This window comes from Colossoma macropomum, unplaced genomic scaffold (genome assembly GCF_904425465.1).
Source record: "Colossoma macropomum unplaced genomic scaffold, Colossoma_macropomum, whole genome shotgun sequence".
Lineage (NCBI taxonomy): Eukaryota > Metazoa > Chordata > Actinopteri > Characiformes > Serrasalmidae > Colossoma > Colossoma macropomum.
Window position 1 is genome coordinate 25,593,436 of NW_023494806.1, and position 21,271 is coordinate 25,614,706.

A 21,271-nucleotide genomic window follows, 5' to 3' on the forward strand; every position below is an offset into this window, starting at 1 on the left:
ATTACATTTGAATTAAATGTATATTTCATTACTGCCGGCAGTTCAACATTAACATAGTGCCAAAATGTTACTTCTTGTTTTATATCCACTTCTGTATTGAAATCACAGATCAGCGACTCTCTGGCCTCTGACTTTCCAAGTGGGAGTTACGAGTTCAGTCGACATTCAAATGGATTTCTCCTACTTGGAAGTCAGAAACTTCCCAGTTCATATTGGTCATGAACGCAGCATAAATTTGGTAGAAATTGGGGCTTATTTATTCTTGCTAACAGTTTCTTTGTACTTTGAAAGACATATCAGAGTCATTATTTGGCTGATAACAGTATTGCTGTAGATACCTACAAAAATATGTACAACAAGATGTAAGTAGCTGCTGTGACAATTGCTTTAGACAGAAGTTTGGTATTTCCTAGGGCTCTTTTCGTAGGCAAACCACAGGAACCTCTGAACTTCACTGTGATTAAGGTCTAAGATGTGGTATAGCATCGAACCTTCCTGGTACCTTAAGTGTCCGGTACACTTAAAGCAGTGTGGCTTTAGTTTAGTTATGACATTACTCTGATGAGGGTTTCTATGAATGCCCTTAATTAAAATGGATGTCCCCACCACCCAGAGCTGGGTGTACTTGTACCCTCCAATAGCTTCTTCCCTGGTTGTGTCCACCTCATGTTTTCCCCTAGTTCCCATGAGTGTGATTAGTAATGCAAATAACCTGGATGCTTCTTAATTATACCTTGGTACGCTGAAATTATGGATCTTATTAAGGTACTCTTTGCTTTTATGCTGATATTTAACAACCTCAAGATATTTATTTATGGATTTATACATCTAAAATGTATTACTGTTACTTTCTTATTACACATAATAGTGTACCTATGTTATTGGTGATTAATTTTGTGTCATTGTATTTACTCAGACATATTTTTGTAATATCAGTAATCTAGAGGTTACACACTGAAACAACATTTTTTTTTTTCTATGTTTTAGCATTGCATCATATAACTATGTTGTTGGCACTGATTTTGGCAAAAACAGAAGATATTACTTGAACTGTACATGATTTTAGCTGCTGAAGGTATCCTCTGTGCATGACTTTTTCACTGTATTACGTTGTGTTCTTTTAGTTCTTTTGCAGTTTCTCTGGAATCACGGGTATGCCTATTTATAAAAGGGCATGTGGAATCACTGAAATTTAGCACTGTATGCTTCGACGTCCATCACGAGTATATTTAAAAAATATACATTGTTTAACAAATTACGAAAAGGTTATGTGGTCACAGGATGGTTTTCCGCATGTAATCCTATGTTCACTATATGATGTTGTATTTGTCAATAAATAGTGAGTGTCCTGCACTAAATCAAATCATCAGTCATTGTGCTGAAATCTTCTTGCCAATAGTTACATCATTAAGCTATTTAATCCCAGTCTTTTCCCAACTATGGGAGTACATGAATTTTCTTCTTGGACAACCCCATGACACCATGTCAGAAACAGCCTGCATACTGATATGATGGAAATGGTGAATGTTGGGTTATCAGATTCAAAACTTCAGACAAAGTTAAGCTATATGAAAGTAAACAACTGATAGTTTGGATTACCAACAGCAAATGTGTTCTCTCACCACTCACCAGCATGCTAGAAGTTAAAAGCTCAGGTCACGTGACCAATTATTACTTTCACCAACATAAAAAAATGTTCATATGAAATCAAGACAAATTGTAATTTCATTTATAGTTTAGCATTCAGTACATAACACATTAACAACTCTTTTAGGGCTTTGCAAAGTCAAAACAAAAATTTGGTCACAGTTGTGATGGGTCAGTAATTTTTGATTTTCATGGAACAATATAGGCCATATTGGGATTAAAACCTTTATGGAGCCTATAAGTAATTGGACAATGACACATTATTTGTTGCTAATAACTACAAATGTGAGTAATAATTGCAGTCTCTATTAGGTAAACTACTGTTTAAAGGTATCACGCATCCCCCAGTACTAAATCACCAAATGAACTACAATATACTTAGGTGTAAATCTGACTGAAATCTGCAACCTATACAACCCCAGATGTTTGATATCTTCCGTGATGATGCTCTGTCTGGCCTGTAATGCAGCCTTTTTGCCTTCAGTAATTTAAATGCCCTCATTTTTTCTTTAAAAATCACTAAGCTTTAAAATGAGCTATTTTTAATTGAAGCACTTCACTTAAGATTTAAAAAGTAGGCCTCTTAAAGTGGGCTATCATGCTTAAATTACTCAAACACTCCACAACCCCACAGGAACAAATACACAGCTAATAACATCACACAATGTTTGGGGTATTTCAGGATAGATTTGTTACAGATTGGATTGGATTCATTTTTTTTCCCCTCAGATGTCCTGTCTGGCATTTTCTGCTGATATTGCCCCGAAACCAGTACCCAGTAATGGAAGGTAAATCTCCAGTTTTGAGGCATGAATTTGAACAATTAAGACAGCAGTTCTCAAACCTTTTTAGTCTAAGGCCCCCTTTGTGGATAGTTAATGCCACTGGGTGACTCCCTGCTCGCTCCCCTCCCCACTCGCCATTACTTTCATTTAACAAACAAGAACCTTGTCTCACCATAAACCTGCCCATTTTGCTGCCTTTCTCCGCAGCTTTTGCTGCACATACAGGAGCCATTATGCTGTTCTATCATATTAGAGGTGACTTGTTGAGTTGGCACAGTATGGTCATGAATATTGATCGGTTGGAATGAATTTTATTTTGATAATGTTTAATAACGTCTGCAATTTCTTAACAAGTACGAAGTTTTCAGACGTGGCAAAGGCAGAGAATAAATAAATGGAAATAATGCAGGTCCCATTTTGCGAATCACTAAGTTAAGATGTTTCTGTACACTTGACGTATTCTTCAGTCATTCTGTAATGTAATCTTTTGTGGTCTAGCAAATCATTTCCTATTGCTACATTTATCAATGTGTTTTGTGTTCTTGCTTATTAACAATATCCATATATGCATAAAGTTTTCTTCATATCTTTGGTTAGTTTACTCTGATTTTTCAGCCTCTTCACATCAAATTCAACATGTACAATCAAGGCTAAACCTTTAATTATCTCTCTTATTCACAAACGTATTGTCCAACAACACATAACTGGCCAAGAAACAACTGGGCAGCAAAATGTCTGATTACTTTTGGTTCCCTAAAAGGAGAGAATGAAGTATGACAAAGTCTTTTTTTATTTCAAATACAATGTGTTGAAGTGCGAGCAAAATAATGAAAGTTTGTCAAATGTTCAAAGGATTGAATTCAATGTGAATCAGAAATCATAATACATTTTAATTGCTGTATTGCAATATTGTGATGTATTGCCGAATGAAGCACCAGGAGCGTCTCTTGGCTAGCTGAGCAGTTTTGTGCAGTCATAAGTTGGGGGAGATGAAAAATTATGTTATTGATCAATATTATTTTCCCTGCCTGTTGATTCCTGGTGATATAATTAAAAATCAGAAGACATTTTAGAGTAAAAGTCATTGCATTTTGATCAACAAGAAACAAGACTTTTGTCTTCTACATGGTATGATATGATGAATTGCACTTAATATGCGCTTAATTGACTGGGCAGTTTACCCCTGAAATCTCTATTGTTTTACCATCTGGATTTCCTCTCTTCATTTGGCTGAACTGATACTGGGAACATAGAGACTAAAGGAAATGAATATCCTTTCACATTGTAATTGCTGTGATACATCTCTTCCTGTGCTTAATTACAGTGATTTTAGAAGCTACAATGTTCGAGCAGTGCTATTTAAATACTTCTCAATTGAATCTGCTGAATTAAAGAGACACTGAATGTGAGTCAATGAGACAATGTTGGCACTGTTTTGTAGAGAGAAGGAAGCTGTGTTGCGATGAGGATGTGATTGCAAATAGAACTTACAACATGTTACTTAACATCTCGCATTTACTATGCCCGGTTTGAGAGTGTTTTAGACTTACAACTAATTGCAACAACATCAGTAGGCAAGCCTGTTCTTCAGCGAATGAAGAAGCTATAGTTTAAAGTCATTATGAGTCTTGTTCTAGGAATATTATGTGGGCCATTATCTTTTATGAATTGTTAATGATCTTTCCGCTTTATGAAAAGGCACTTGTACTAAATATAGCACACTGTAGTTAAGATCTTGTATGTTCTTGTAATGTTCCAACATCTCACTTAGTGACTGGAAACATCAGCTCACTTTCTAGGGAAGTAAGAAACTGTTAAAAAAAACCTGTTATTTTTAAAAAACAATCTGATGATACCCACTCGCTTCTTTATTTCTCTCTACATAACTGCTAAAATCATACATGCTTACTGACAGAAATGCTGCTTAAGAAAAGGAAACAGTTGGTAGTCGGGCTACCAACTGTTTCTGTAAATCATTCCTTAATCATTATTGCAGCACTGACCTTCGCAATCCTGAAGCCCTGTCTAATTTTGCGCACTTTGCAGTCCTACAGTCCTCATTCACATTTGCCCGTGAGGACTACATGGCCAGAGGGCGCCCTGTTTCTCATTCTGGTATAGTTTGTGGTTGGTAATACCACTCCCCTTCACACAGTAGACTCCTTACTTGGGTAAGCATACCATGTTACACCATTAAGAGTCCTTGGGCAAGAGCTGCTCTAGGCTTGTAACCTAAATACAGCCTCCTAAAACTAAGCAAATTAGCTCATAAAAAAGACTGTGATTGATAACAACTTTGTTGGGTACAGTACATGTACAGGTTTTGTGATGCACAAATCTGTCCCAAATACACACTTTTAAACCTAGAACCCTCAAGGTGCCTTTCCCTCAAAGTCTGCACATTGCTGACATCACCAAGTACAGACAGCAGGGCTTAGGGCACCTTTGAGGACAGGCCCTGAAATAGCAGAAGTGAGCAATACGAAAATAAGCCTGTAGCCAATACCTGAATTGTGTGATGTGATCATAAATTATTTTGGCAAAAAGTCATTTTGGCTTGTCCTTATTGCATCACTAATGCGGTTTCTTTATATGGGAAGGTATATGGAATTTGGAATATGTAGCAGTCCAAAGGCAAAGTGGTATTTTTTCTAGATTTTGTGGTCCTAATCAGAATATTGATCTACTTCCTTATTTTTTATTTTTTTCAAATTATTTTTCTAATTATCTCTATTTCAGAAATAGTTTGTCAAGGCAAAGGTATTTTTAAATACTGCATTGTGACTTTTTCCCAGCAATGAACCCCCAGGGCCTTCCAGGCCTTCAGTGAACCCTAATAATTTCTAGGAACTACAAAATACATGTTTGTATTTTTTTGTTCATTTTTATAGAATAGAATCACGCTTGTATTCAAACTCTGCAAGTATTAGAGGACTATGTGGTAACACTTTCTATGAATGTCGCATTTGTAAGCATCTATAAACACATTTATAATATGTTATAATGTATTCATAAGGCATTATAAGCGTGGTTATAAATATTTATAAAAAAAATTACACTGAATTACACTTTATAGCCATGTTTATTATACATTATGAATTGTTAATATAATGCATTATAAATAGTGTTAATTACATGTTATAATGTCAGTGCCAGAGAAGTCAGTCCCAGCTTGGAGAGCGTAAAGTAAAAACAAATACCAAGCTAACAGTGGTGTACATTACCTTTCCCACGTTGGGTAAAACACTGATGGCAGCACTAGTTTAAACTCTGACATTTGAAGCCTGTAATGTGCTGTATTGTGATGTTTTACTGTTTCAGTAAATCCTTCAGTAAATACTTCAACCTGAAGCCTCACTCTTAACACTGGAGGAGGCTTTAGTACCGTATGCTTCACTTTACTTAGAGCGGCCAAATACGACTTATGAGCTCTTATACTTTGTTATGATCAGTACTTATAATGTATTATGTTAACAATTCATAATTCATAATAAACATGGCTATAACGTATAATGCATTTTTATAAATATTTATAGCTATGTTTATAATGTCTTATGAATGCATTATAACATGTTATGAATGTGTTTATAGATGCTTACAAAGGTGACATTCATAGAAAGTGTTACCGACTATGTTTTTTTCATTGTTACGTTTTGGATGGAAACAAAAAGGTTAAAATCTTCTAACACTCAGCAGAGAAATGGCCAATCAGGAATTGTTTTTCTCTGCAGTATCTAGGTAGATGCAGCAAGCTCTCCTAAGAGACCTTAAGAGCTGAGAAGTCAACATTAACTTAACTCTCAGCAAAATTGCGAATCAGTCAGTCATGTTCTGATTCCCAAAAACAGGAACAGTTTAACACAAAACAAGTCACTCTAGGCCTTCTGAAAGTCAGAGTTATGTCACTGACTGTGAACACGAGCAGCCTTATCATTGGATATAGCAATGGAAAAGAGCAGCGGCAGCTGACCTGAGTTACTGTGAAACTGCTACGACGTAAACTAAATGATAATATATCTGTCACAATTTTTAATAAAACATGGAATGTCTGTGTTTAATCTAGAATGGACAAAAATGTTCATGTTAATTGCTTTTAGCGTAGCGCTAACAAACTAAAAGAATCCCATAGGGACGCTAGCAGGAAGTGTTTTTTTCTAATATTTTGACTGAGTTTTGACATTTATGGCTCAAATTGAAGGCCTAACTCTAATAGTCACGATTTGCCACTGCTTATTCCACAATATCGTGTAGCCCTATTTGTTAGTGCGCACAGCTCTTCATGAAATCTCGCTAAACATTGGTTGTATAAAGAGAGGAGAGGCTCCTTGTTTTTCTCAGAACACAAGCTCAACATGTTAGCACTCTTGGCTCAGGTGGCTAAGTGGCTCATCTTTAGGTATGATTCATTGAAGAGAATCACATGAGGGACTGATGGGTACATAATCAGCTTAGGCCAATCTGATTCAAAGCTGGATCTGCGCGACAGAGGAATCACTCTCCTGGGCCGCGGAATCTTAATTAGATTTCGTGTCATGCCATGTGCTGGAATATTCTGAGGAAAAACAACAGATATTCTTGGGTTGACTCATAATGTCTTAAACAGGCCAGTCTCCGGTAGCATGCACAAATCAGTGTTCTCTGCTGTGTTAACAGGCCAAATCGCCATAATATCAATCTCAAATTCACAGGTCAAAAACAATGTGTTTATTAGAGTGGCTGGTATTCCCACAAAGATTCAGTTGACTCATAATCTGTCTAAAAGGCCACTTCTCTGGTAGCAGGCAGGAGTATGTTGTGCTTACCAGCGAAACCATCATCATAACCTCATTTAAGATTTGCAAGACAAAAACAGAGTGCTTATGCTAGCTAGAGGCTAGCTGAGAAGGCACCTCTACAAACATTCACTCTTTTTCTTACTTGGATAAACTGAAAAACATTCCAGATGATCTAATTTTCTCACAGTGTTCCTTGAATGCCTACCAAGCAGAGTGCCTACCAAATTTGGTGATATGTTGTATTTTCAGTGAAGGGTGAGCCATCTGACATTTGTGGTCTGGAACGTAGCGCTAGCTTCTGCAGGCTAACCAGAGCCACAAACAGCACTTGCAGAAAGTCAACACACCAGCTGCTCACTTAAACTCAAGAGACTCTCTGTGATGTTTCGTTTGCTCCATGACAACTAAGCAGGCCATATTAATTGTGCCCTGAGGTTGCTTTATCATTCTGTTTGTGTGCGTCCCATGTTGAAAACTGTGCTGAGGGAGATTTAAATGAATATTGCAGCCAAACAATGCTGGTTGTGTCAGCTACGGAGGGACATCTGACCCTATGTCTAAGCAAGCACTCCTCATTCAGACAGATACTAAAACCACTGTCTGACTTAAAGGGGAAGTGGCATGTAAACAAAGTCATTCAGAGTTGTTTGGTATGAAAAGTATTGCAGAGAAACACGACTCTACTTTCTTTACAATGGTGGTAATAGGAACCAGGAGAGGAGCAATGTAAGAAATTTGAATATGGACATTTTATTTACTATCCAAAATGACTAATGAACCTGCACATGCTTTTTGAGTCTTTATATGTAATGCTAAAAATAGGTAAAGGTGCTAAAGCTAATATATATATATATATATATATATATATATATATATATATATATATATATGTGTGTGTGTGTATGTGTGTGTGTGTGTGTGTGTGTGTGTGGTGTTTAAAAAAAATGAATTTTAGACCAAAGCTTTATCTCTAAACTGTTCTGATGTTTCAGGCATACAACTCATATTCTTGTCAACATATTTGTAGCCATTTCAGGTAATGGTTTTCTCTGAGCTACACTTAGAAGGCATTAAACTCTTTGGACATCTGGTTCCTATCCTCTCCATTGTGAAAAATTCTGATGTGATAAGTTTATCTAGAATGGCTTATTTAACATTAAACCACTCTAAATTACTATGTTTACATCTTAACAGTTTAATTATGCCAATATTTTGAAAAATCTGTGGCATTTCCCTTCAAATGTGACGACAATTAATACTCTATGGCACTAAGTATATCTGAACTGGTAGTTTTGTCCACAAAAAGTCACACACGCTAATTGTAGGTCACGAAATATCACACTTGGCAAAGGAATTTTACATGTTTGTTAGAGAGGCCTTGCTCGTTACTTTTTCTTTCAAAGTGGTTTCTGAATAAAGAGGAGTCAGTGACACCTACTGACTGTGAGTAACTGCTCTTAGCCACAGAGATGACGCTGTATTACGTTCAAGGAGGCTTGCACAGCAACTGTCTGGCTAATTATACAGTTATATACAAAAGTTTGTTGATTTTCTAAATTAAAATAAGTTAACACATCCTCTACTGGGAACAGATGATTAGAGTCATGCATCTTGTTTTGAGTCAGCATGTGATATTAAAGTTCACATTTTACATTATTCATCATTTAAATTCTGAGTAAGAGGATGATAAGAACTGAAAGATGCTGAGATGTCACTACCGCTGCACTTTTATTCAACTTCGGGTTTCTTGTAAATACTATTGCTCACATAGTCACACTACACATGTCTGATCATTAGCCTCACATAGTCTCATAAAAATGATTTAATGATTTAATGATGAGTTATGAAAAAATTTTATTTACAAATAATTTTTTTTTTTTCTCACAACACTGTGGCACAATTATTGGCCCTGGATTTTTTTTTAACAAAAAATAATTGACATATAATAGTGTGCAAAACTTTGAACTCCCTTGGTCAAATTATATGTTTTGTTGATTTTCTAAGTGAAAAGAAGTCAACACACAACATTTTAACAGACCATTTTAAAAATAATGCCATAACTTTTGCACAGGACACATTTTATGTGATATAAACAGTAATAAACAGTAATTGTGCATTAAAATATGCAGAAATGTGTTAAAACTTTTGCACAGGACTGTATTTTCCCATACATGTTTTACTGATTCTTTAGTAACTGTTTCATTGGGGTACAAATGGGGTGATACACAGGTCAAACACCCTTAGTCTTCTGTTAACATGGAGAACATCCAAGAATACCCCAATGAAATGAGGCAGAAGGTTGTTGACCTTTATAAATCAGGCAATATAAATAGCTTCAGACTTGGAAATACACATCTCCACCATTAGGGCAATAATTAATAATTCAAACAAGGAAATGTGGTGAACCTGCCTGAAGAAGAAAGCAAGTGTATTTTCCCCTCAAACACAGAGAGGAGCTGCAGAAGCTGGTTGCATACTGAGATCACAAAGTCCTACAGTCTGTGCAAACAAACCGTTTGGAAGGCCTGCCAGATGAAAGCCTCTGCTGTTGTCAAACCACAAACATAAGCACCTGGACTTCACTAAACATAACCGGGACTTTGATTTGAAATCTTCCATGATTAGATGGTACAAAAATAGATCTGTTTGGCTCAAACATCAGTGGGGGATTTGGCGTAAGAAGAGCCAAGGCATGCAAAAAAGACTGCAATCCCATCTGTGAAGTATGGTGGTGGATCTGTGATGTAGGGCTGCAATAATTCCAAAGGCCCTAGGTGTCTTGTTATCCTACACATTTAAAAAAGATGGTTCCTCAAGGGTTCTTCAGTAAAGGCGATGGTTCTATTTAGAACCATGAGTTCTGTATAGAACCATTTTGTGCTTAAATGGTTCTTTGCATGGTGAAATCGTTCTTCAGATTGATGGACATCGTGTTGTATATGTGTCTTTTTGAAAATTGTTCTATATAGCACCAAAAGGAGTTCTTCTATTGTTACGATGTCAAGCTTGTAACAAGAGAAGAACCCTTTTTGGTGTTAGATAGAACCATATACAAAGCATTCTCCATTAATCATCACCATTTTACCATCCAAGAACCATTTAATGAAAATGAAATGTGTAATTAGGACCATTGCCTTTACTAAAGAACCCTTAAAGAATCATCTTTTTCAAGTGTTTCACAGGATGCATGGCATCTTGGACTCCATCAGACACCAGATTTCACAGCAATCTGGCAGCCTGTCTACCAGAAGGCTAAGACTGGGTCTTGGTTGGATCTTCCAGCAAGATAATGGAGGTTAAGCAGCGACAGTGGCAGGGGCAGCTACAGCAAACTGAAAAAGATGTGCTGGTGTTTGCATGCACAAATTTGACCTGCTGCTTCCTGTCCCCTTAACCTCTTGCTGTCTGCCACAGCAAAACACCAGACTGACACATTCAGTAAAGTGTAAACAGGAACCCACTAGGCCTTCTATGCCTTCAGAGAAGGCCTACTAATCTCTGTGAAGTAAAAATATATGTCTGTAAGCTTTAGTTATTTTTTGTTCAAATTTGATTCAGGGAAGGCCTGTATATGTCACTGACTACAATACAAGGTGTTGCCTAACCAGGTTTCTGTTTGTTAGAAATGGAAAACACTCTAGGCCAGGACACTTTATTGAAACTTCCGCTGCAAAACCGTTACATACAGGGTACAGTACAAATGTCAATCAAAAACATACCTCCAAATCCATGCAGAAATTGATGCCCTGACCACAGAATCAAGCCTTTGCAGTGGCCCCTGAAGTCCCCTGATGTAAACTTCTTTAAAAACTTGTGGACTGATATGAAAAAGAGATTACACAAGCGAGGTCCAATGACTCTGAAGGACCTGAAGAGATTCTGTATTGAGGAAAGGTCTCAGATCCCTGTAAATATGTTCACCAACTTCATTTAGGATTGTAAGATTTAGAGTTGTTAGCTTGAAAGAGGTCAAGATAACAGCACAATTGTGACAAAATGCATTTTTTATATAGATGTTTTTTATTTGAATTATTTTACCTCACAGAAAGGTTAACAATTCTTTCATATTCTCAGTGAAAGATTAAACTGATAACAAACAAAGTTTGCTTTAGCATTTTTTGCGAATAACTGTTGAGGACACATTTATTATTGCATGAGACGCATGATCAGTCACGATAGTTGATTTACACTATAATTGCATTTGGGTAATGCAATTCAAGCGCAGAATCTGTGCCTGAATTCAGAAATGAGAACGACAGTGCAGCTTGAAAAGCTATCCAGCCATCCATGGAATGCTTTGAACTCTGTAGCACTGAGCTCTGCCCCAATATGCTGTTTATTTATTTTTTGTTGTTATTAGAGATATAAATCATTCTTCCCTCAGTGGAGTCACCAACTACAACAGAGGAGCAAGTGTATGCAGTGGGTGGTTTTGTGTGTGTGTGTGTGTGTGTGTGTGTGTGTGTGTGTATTTTGCGCATTTTCAGGACAAATGACCCGAATTTGCAGGAAAAAAACAGAGAAAAACGAGACTAACCAATGACCAATGGCAGGAGTACCTAATATGTACATGTAGTATGTACAAAAGTATGTAATGTATGTATGTAACAATAATATTTCTCATATGTACATATGGGAAATATTATTACATACATACATGCAGACATATGTATACATATATATGTATACATACACACACATTATGAATATATATATATGTGTGTGTGTGTGTGTGTGTGTGTGTGTGTGTGTGTGTGTGTGTGTATATATATATATATGCCTTCACAGCCTTCATATATATATATATATATATATATATATATATATATATATATATATATATATATATATATATTTGTATGGGACATAGAATTATTATTACATATATGCACATTTATAAAATGCATATAGAACATATGTATGAGCCCATGTCCTGGTATTGTATAAAAACAAACGTGTATGTGTGTGAAAAAAACAGACCCCTTGGAGAGCAGCCAGAGGGAGGAGGAAGCAGTCAGCGTTTTTCAGACAACATGAATGAGGCCCCGATGGAGAGGGGCTTCCTGTGCAGGGCTATAAAAACAAAGAGCTAGCAAAGAATGCCTAGCTCTCCCACATTCCACAGCTTTCTGCCAGGTACAGGCAACACGCTCAGCCCAAGCTCCATCACCTCACATCAAGCTGAAACAATAGCACAGGTTTAATAGCATTATTTGTGAAATGCTGTGGAGCTCATTGTAAGGTTCAGAACATGCCCACAGTGACACTGCTGTATATAAAATTCTATTTTAAAAAGTGTCAAAAATAGCCCACCTCCAAATAGGTTATTAAAAGAAATGTGAACTCATTACACTATTACTTGAGGTATTATTAGGATCAAGTGAGCTAAAGGTTCCAGGCTGGGTGTAACACATTTGAAATTTGCTCGAGAGTGGGCGTGTGTGGCTAATGGCCCATAACACTTTGCTGCAATTACCTCATGCAGTATCACTGTTTGCTTAAGCACTGCTTCACTGGTCACACCCTGATTGGGAGCCTGAAAAAAATCAACACTACCAAACACTACCACTGCCCATCAAACGTTATATATATCTACATTATAAATTATATATTATTACATTACTTAAATATGAAATATCATGACATTATATGTTATATACTTAATAGAAAGCTGTATAGATCTTGACATTTTCTTTACATAAAATGTAAAACTGAAAGAACATCTACCAAATACTTTGAGAATAGTGCCATATCCCACAGATTTTAACCTGATTTGATGTCAGCACTCATCAGTACTCAAACCTTTCAGCTGTTTAAACCACCTTTGCACCAAAAGATTTTCAATATTTATAAAATAATACAAAATAATATAATTTTAACAAAAAGTTGGGATGCTGTACAAAATGTAAATAAAAACAAAATACAATGATGTGCAAATCATTTAAACACTATATTTTGTTGAAACTAGTACAAAGAAAACATCGAATGTTGAAACTGAGAAATTTGTTTATTGTTTTTAAAAAATATATGCCCATTTTGATGAATTTGATGCCAACAACACGTTCCAAAAAAGTTGGGACGGGGCAACAAAAGGCTGGTAAAGTTGTGTAATGCAAAAAAAACACCTGGTGATGGATTGGCAACAGATCAGTAACATGATTGGGTATAAAAAAGCATCCCAGAGATGCTGAGTCTTTCAGAAGTAAAGATGAGGAGGAGTTCACCACTCTGTGAAAGACTGCATGATCAAATAGTGCAACAATCCAACAATAACATTTCTCAATATAAAATAGCAAAGAACTTTTGCTTTTCATCATCTATGGTACATAATATCATTAAAAGACTCTAAGACATTAAAAGACAGAGAGAAATCTCTGTATACAATGGACAAGGCCAAAAAAACAGTATTTGCTGGCCATGATCTTTGGGCCCTCAGACGGTACTGCATTAAAAACAGACATGATTCTGCAGTGGAAATCGCTGCATGGGCTCAGAAACACTTCTGAAAACCACTGTCTGTGAACACAGTTTATCGCTGAATCCATAAATCTAAGTTAAAACGCACAGAAAAAAGGCTGCCGCCTTTTCTGGGCCCGAGCTCATTTAAAATGGACTGAGGGGAAGTGGAAAAGTGTCCTGTGTTCAGACAAATCAACATTTGAAATTCTTTTGGTAAATCATGGACACTGTGTCCTCTGGGCTAAGGACCAATCAGCTTGTTATCAGTGCACAGTTCAAAAGCCTGTATTCATGATGGTATAAGGGTGCATTAGTGCGCATGGCATAGGTGACGTGCACATCTGTGAAGGAATCAATAATGCTGAATGATATATACAGGTTTTGGCAACATGTGCTGCGATTCAGACGATGTCTTTGTCAGAAAAAGCCTTGATTATTTCCGCAAGACAATGAAAAAAGACATTTTGCATGTGTTACAGCAGCATGGCTCTGTAGTAAAAGAGTCAGGATGCTAAACTGACCTGCCTGCAGTCCAGATCTGTCACCCACTGAAAACATTTGGCACATTATGAAATGAAAACTATGATGAAGGAGACCCCGAACTGTTGAGCAGCTGAAATCCTGTATCAAACAAGAATGGGAAAACATTTCACTTTCAAAACTACAGCAATTGGGCTCCTCAGTTTATAAATGCTTACAGAGTGTTGTTAAAAGAAGAGGTGATGAAACACAGTGGTAAACATACCCCTGTCCCAACTTTTTTCAAATGTGTTGCTGCCATCAAATTCAAAATGGACATATATTTTTCAACTATCTGTTTTTTGTACTATTTTCAATTAAATATTGGGTTTAAATGATTTTATTTCCATTTTGCACAGCGTCCCAACTTTTTTGGAAATGGGGTTCTACAAAACCTGCTTTTCATACCAAGAAAAAAAAACATTTGTATTATCACAAAGCTGAATGTTACGACACATACGGTACTGTGCGTAAGTCTTAAGCAACCATGAAAATACACAGAACAAAATATAAACCCAGCACTTTTTACTGAAAAGATTTTACTGAAACACAGCAAAAAACAGGGTGGGTCAAGAAAGAGAGTTCTCACATAAATATTTGCAAACAAAAGTGTTGCATTTATGCTTTTGTTCAGTGTAGTTACTTCATATTTTACTATTTATCTTGGCAGTAAGTGTGTTTTTGCTATTAAAAACACCATAGAAAACATTATATATGAAACATAAATACTGAAAAAACATAAAAAGTTAGAAAGAAGAAGAAAGAAAGAAGTTCCTGACTCTTTGGTGCACTCCAGTCATTGTACTGATTTGTTAAATTGAATCAGCACACCTGATATAGCTTATTGAAGGATTGAATAGATGAACTAGGTTTTGGATTTTAACTGTAAAGACTGGCCTCCCCTAAGGAGAGCTTTGGAAGTGGTTTAACTAGCACACTCACACTCATCAGATCGCAATGTACTGTTTATTTGTTTATTCATATTTATTCTAATGTTAGATTGTACAATGCAGGTTTTCTTCTTACCAAATTGAAAAGTAGCAGCAAGAAAATTCCAGTTTCAAAGAGGGTGAAGTGTCTCCTAAACTTTTGACAGCTTTGTATCATTATTACTGATGTTGCTTCAAATTATAGCTTCGTGTCGTTGTTTTCTTGTCACAGTTTTTTTTTCTTTTTCCACAAATGTAGAATGCTCTTACTTCACACTGTTACTATGGTCTGAGCCCCTGGCTGCATTGTGTGTTTAGGTCAGGGCAGAGGAGTCATATGATCCTCCAGACGCAGGTCTTGCTTCAGATCCAAAGACGGGGAACAGGAAATGTTTGTTGCATGCCTGAAGACAGAAGCGGAACCAAATGATTCAGGGAGCCAACTCAATGAGCTCACACTTCGTCAGAGCCTTGTGACATCCTCTCAAGGTTTTATCCGTGTACCCGACATGATGTCTTAAGGCCACAATGAATCATAGAAAAGAACATGTCTTCACTAGCACAGACAAGCATGGCTGGTCACCAGCAAAACCAGTATGTTGTGTTTTGGGAGCTGGTATGTTGGTCAACCAACATGACCATGCTGGGTGGCCAACTAAACCAGTACCAGACCAGCATAAATCAATATAAACCAGTGTAGACCAGCATGGAATTCACGCTGGTGTGTGCTTTTGTTTTCAGCAGGGCAAAGTGAGTTAGCTTAAAGGGGAATTTCATGTAAAAACATTCACATTGATGTGGTCTGGGACCCTATGTGTTGAGTAGGGTTGCCACCTCAGCACTGTAAAATTCCTGGACACTTGATTAGTGCCTTCACTTTTTGCTAAACTCATTGGATGGGTAGTTATGCTCATGATATAGTCTAAGGTAGATGAATGTCAGATCAGGTACAGAACCTTATCTTCTCAGTTACGGCACTGAACTGCTACCTGGTGCCTAAACATGTCACCAGTAGTGCACCTTTCCCAAACTGTTCTCCCTACATTGAACTTAATCTAAATGAATCAAACACATTCTTTGTATATAAATGGTTTGACTGGATAAAAATGCAGTTTAAACTTAATAAGAAATACTAACATATGAAAATATTTGGATTCCTGGACATTTTGTGTCTAGAAAAGGATTTTTTTTTTTCCCCTGGATAGGCAACCAAGAACCTAGACATGGGAAATCCTGGACATGTGGCAGCCCCAATGCCTAGGTATTGCTTGTTTGTTCTCAGTGGAAACTGAGAGGGTTGATTTCATAACTTTTTTGAAGTCAGTTGGTTTCATGAACTGCATTTATTCTCCAGTATGATTCTCTTTGGTGAATTGAATCATGCCCACGCATCTCTGAAACTCCTATATACTGTAATATTGTAATAGTACCATAGATGCATCATAGGCATCATTCTCTATAGCAAAGAGCCAATGATGGCATCTGAGATCATCACCAACATGCCAATGAAAAATCCCTCCCTCAGCCTTATACTTCTTCTAATTTAAACACTGTAATGTTATTGTTCTGCCCTGATTTATTCCTGCAAGTCAAGAATAAGGCGTGTAGTTAAGCTAGCTAGCCTGTAATACAAAACTAGCTAGCTTATCTACATTCCTAATTTTTCATTGTACTGGGTGTATCTGACACCAGTATGCATCTTGCATGCAGGTACTGCCTAAGCATATTGGATACAAAGGATTTAGGTGTTTTTACATTCTAGGGTGCATAATATCATTATAAGAGTCGAGAAATTCGCAGAAATCTCTGTGTGTAACGAAAAACAACACAACAGAACACTCATGTCCTTCAGTCCCTCACATGGCACTGCATTAAAATCCAGCACGTTTTTGTGATGGATATCACCACACGGGCTCAGGGATACTTGTCAATAAACACTGTTCTAATCTGCATCCACAATTGCTAAATGCTAAATTTATTTCAACATGACAATGCCCACTAAGCCATGTTACAACAGCGTGGCTACGTGATCAGAGAGGGTGGGTGCAGGTCTGGCCTACCTGCGGTCCAGATCTGTCTCCCTTTAAAAACACCTAGACAACAACAAGGCAACAAAGGCCTCATATGGTTGCGCAGTTGAATAATTGTGTAACAGAATAATGACAAAAAATCTATTTAATACAGGTCAATTATAATTTACAAATCTCTGCTTTCCATTTAATTAGCATTTCACCTACTGCCCCAACATTTTTGGAACTGATGTTTGTAGAACTACAGAATTTTCTCTTTAATAAGAAGTCAACAGGACACATTAAGTGTTGCTTCAACATTTCTTGAAAACGAAGACATTTCAACTAAATTTAGGTGTAAATGAGGTTCAAATATTACATATTTTGACAAATAATTTACTAAATACAAATACAATCACTGTATTGTCCTTTTCATTGAAAGAAAGCCCGTTTATTTTGGCTATCAGATAACAAAATGCATGTGTTTAGACCTCAAATTTCCTACCTCTGAGGGAACTGGTCTGTAGCAAGGGTGGGGAAAATGCAAACACTGGTGCATGCAACCAGATGCTTTCAAAGAAGGAGCAGCTGGGATTTCCCCAGGAGAGATTCTGTGTAGCGTCAGCTCACCCTGTCAGCCTGTGGGCTATTAAACTGGCTTTAGTTCCAACCAGCTCAGCAGGGTCAAGGACCCATCAAAGCCTAATAACTGGAAACAGAACTTCAGGTGGCAAGTTCCTGGAACTCCAGGGCATTCTAAGAAATGTCGGGGAATTCTAAAGATACTGTGCTATAATTGCCAGTTTTTCTAAAAAGAAAGACGTTCTTGTAGACAAATCTTATGAATAGGTGAAAACTGCAAACTGTTTTACTTCATGCCAAAGAAATGGACACAGTATGCATACAATATTTTTGGAATAACTTTAGTGCAGATAAATATGCATTATTTTTGCTCTACTTTTTGAAAGCCACTAAAAGACTATATAGAAAGATACAATTGACAGTAAATTAAGAACGAATATTACATTTGATTATCACATGTTGTTGTCGGAAGAAAACCTTGTATCTCCATTTTTGTTGTTTTTCAGTTTTTGGCATAATTTGAAAATGCCTGTTGCCCTTTACATTGTGTGTCAATTTTATGAAGAATGGACCAAAGGAAATGTCCCAAAATGACTTGGAAAAAAGTCAGGTTCCATTGACTTACACTAAAAGTAAAGTAGGTTTTTTCCTTTTCCTGTAAAGTTACCATTTTGGAGATACAAGGTTTTCTTCCGACAACAGCGATATGATACATTTTCTTTATTCAAAGGACAGTAAGGACAGTGACAAATTAAATGAAACAATAAATGTCTTAATAAGGTGTTGGGCCATCATGAGCTGTCAGCTTTAATGAAAAGATATTCCCTCAATTTTTGTTTTGATGATGGTGGGCATTGTCATCCTGAAAGAGACCACTCTGATCATGATAGAAATGTTTCATCATTACATAAAGGTGATCAGTCCAAATAACTTTATTGATCTGCAGTGATCCTTCTCTCAGTGGTCACCGACCAGACCAGTTCCTGGAGAAGTACTTTCCTGCAAAGTTCAATTCCAACCTGTATCCAGCATGCTGTCCTCCATCTACCTAACATTGTAGATCTGATCCAGACAATCAAGGACTTCTGAAGATGTTGATCAGCTGGAGCATGTGTGGCAGATTGTGGTTGGAACTAGACCCTACAGGAAGGCAGATCTGCAGGAGCAGGGTTGGTGACCATTGCTCTGATGGGACAATCTCACCAGCAAAATGCCACAGTATCAGAGCCAGCGTAAACTCTATTGTAGATGTCTACACCACACATGCGCTTGCCAAAAGGAAAATAATATTGGATGATTGAATGATTGATTTGACCATATAACGTTTTCCATATCTCTGCAGCACCACTGAACTCTCAAATGTGTATTTGTCTTTGTAATGAGGGGTTTATGCACCGCAACCCCTGTGTTGTTCCTTTCTATGTAGTTAATGATGAAACTGTTCTTGCTGACAGTCTGATCATTTCCTGCATTGACATTCTGTCACCTGAGGAACATTTGATCTTTTCTTTTTTCTTACACATCAAACTAATGACCAACATCACAGTTGTTAAATTTGCACTTTATGCCACAATTTCCAACCCTGTTTAGTGATGTTTCTTTAGTCACTGTCCCTATTGAAAAATTAACCTGCTGAGCAGTCTTTGTGACTGAAGCTCCTGCCATCCATGCCCCCGATATTGAACCTTCTTTTAAAATTACTGAGACGTTTTCCCCTTATCATCTTCATCCACATTCGAGGTCAACTGGGCCTGCTCAGCATTTTTATACATTTTGTACTATGCAGCACACCAGTTTGGAAGCACCTGCACTCCACTCTTTTCTTTAGGTTTTTCCTTTCATTTGTGACCCATCTGCAGGTTAAGATACAAGAACCCTTTATACAAGCATGATACAAATAAATATACCATATCAAATCACTGAACTGAAGAATGATCTGCTGATGTAGATACATTTTCAAAAGGTCCAGTCTAGTGTTTTGTGGTAGACATTCTAAACAACTTACCAAAATATTGATAGCATCTGTGAAAATGGCCAAGTATGCACAAGAAAAACTTTATTTCATGTGGAAATAAGGCTGGCCTAAGATATTAAGGACAGCATCGAGTGAAGCCTTCTCCAGCTGTTTGGGTGGAATTTGGATTTTGTTTTCTTACTGTGCCCTTTCCATCTGACTCATGGCCGCAGCATTTAACGGGAGGGTGGAACAGGAATTGGGTTTTAATCGGAGCGAGAATCTCACGACTCCAATTCAGTTGTTTTGAAAAGGAAAACAGAATGTGCTCAAATCAGAAGTTTGTGCAGTTATGCTGCATGCACCATTAGTAACAACACAGTTACAGCTTATATTTAGCATTATACTGAAAAAAAGGTAAAAAAGGGAAAAAAAAAGGCCTCAGCATTAAATATTTTTTTTAATGTTTATTTTTAAATGCCTTCAACAACAGTTCTGGGCCATCAGCAGAATGGTCGCATGTGAACACATCTGCACAACAGATGAATCTAAGTAACACTGGGTGTGCACTTTTATAAATCTTTTTTCCATCAGACTGCATCGCATTAAAGAAATATGCGAATAATCAGTGAAAATTCTGCTCTGTGTTCGGTAGGCCCACACTGTTGCACAGCCAGGGAGAAAAAAGTAGATGAGGCATTGATGTCAAGCTGTTGATTCATGGTTTTTGGAAGGTCAGAGTTGATTGTAATTGATCAAAATAGTCAATAAAACATTGGCCAAAACACTAATTTTCAGCCAAAATAATATCATATATAATAATGAATCGTATATAATAGATAATTCTCTGGATATTTTCAAATATTCCACTACTGTGTAAATAGTTTCTCCAGATGCCTTCAAAAGTGTTTTTAAAAACAGCACAGAATCATGACAAAATAATCAAAATCAAACCAAATGTGCTAATCTGATATTTGGTAATACATCGGTTCATTGCGAGGTCAGAATTTTACACCTCTGTTGTCCAGGACTCGAAAAAAGTGAAGTATGGGGTGACCCATGCCTGTTAGTTGGAGGTTCAGTTGGCACAGAGCCCTGAGGTCCATCCTGCTGAAAGCTGAGCATGCTTCTGTGTTTACAGGCCGAGCTGAGGGCCAGGGCGCTCTGCCAGGGCCAACGAGAGAAAGGGCCAAGCCTGGCAAACAGGCTCTGTTCCCACGCCATGATGCTGAAAAACTGCATTTTGTCACCACTTAGGCCAGACAGTTGTCTCGGTAACATCACGTTCAGAACAGATCACTGCTCACCATGACAGAGACTCACTTCATAAATCTACTTTTAATTTGCAGGCAACAACTAACAGTGATACTGATCTGTAAAAGGATGTGGTCAGCTTAAAAACAGAAATAAAGAGCAGAGAAAAATATGTACTTAAGTTCAGCACTTTCAGAGGGAATGATAACGTGAAATGCTTACGGTGTCGAAATATGCGCACTACCTTTAACTTCGAAGCTGTGTCCTTAGACAGAGCCCTTATCACATTCTCACATCCTTCAATCACCAAAAAATAGAAAACATACTTCCTCTTGTGGCAGAGTGGTGGCAACTCTGT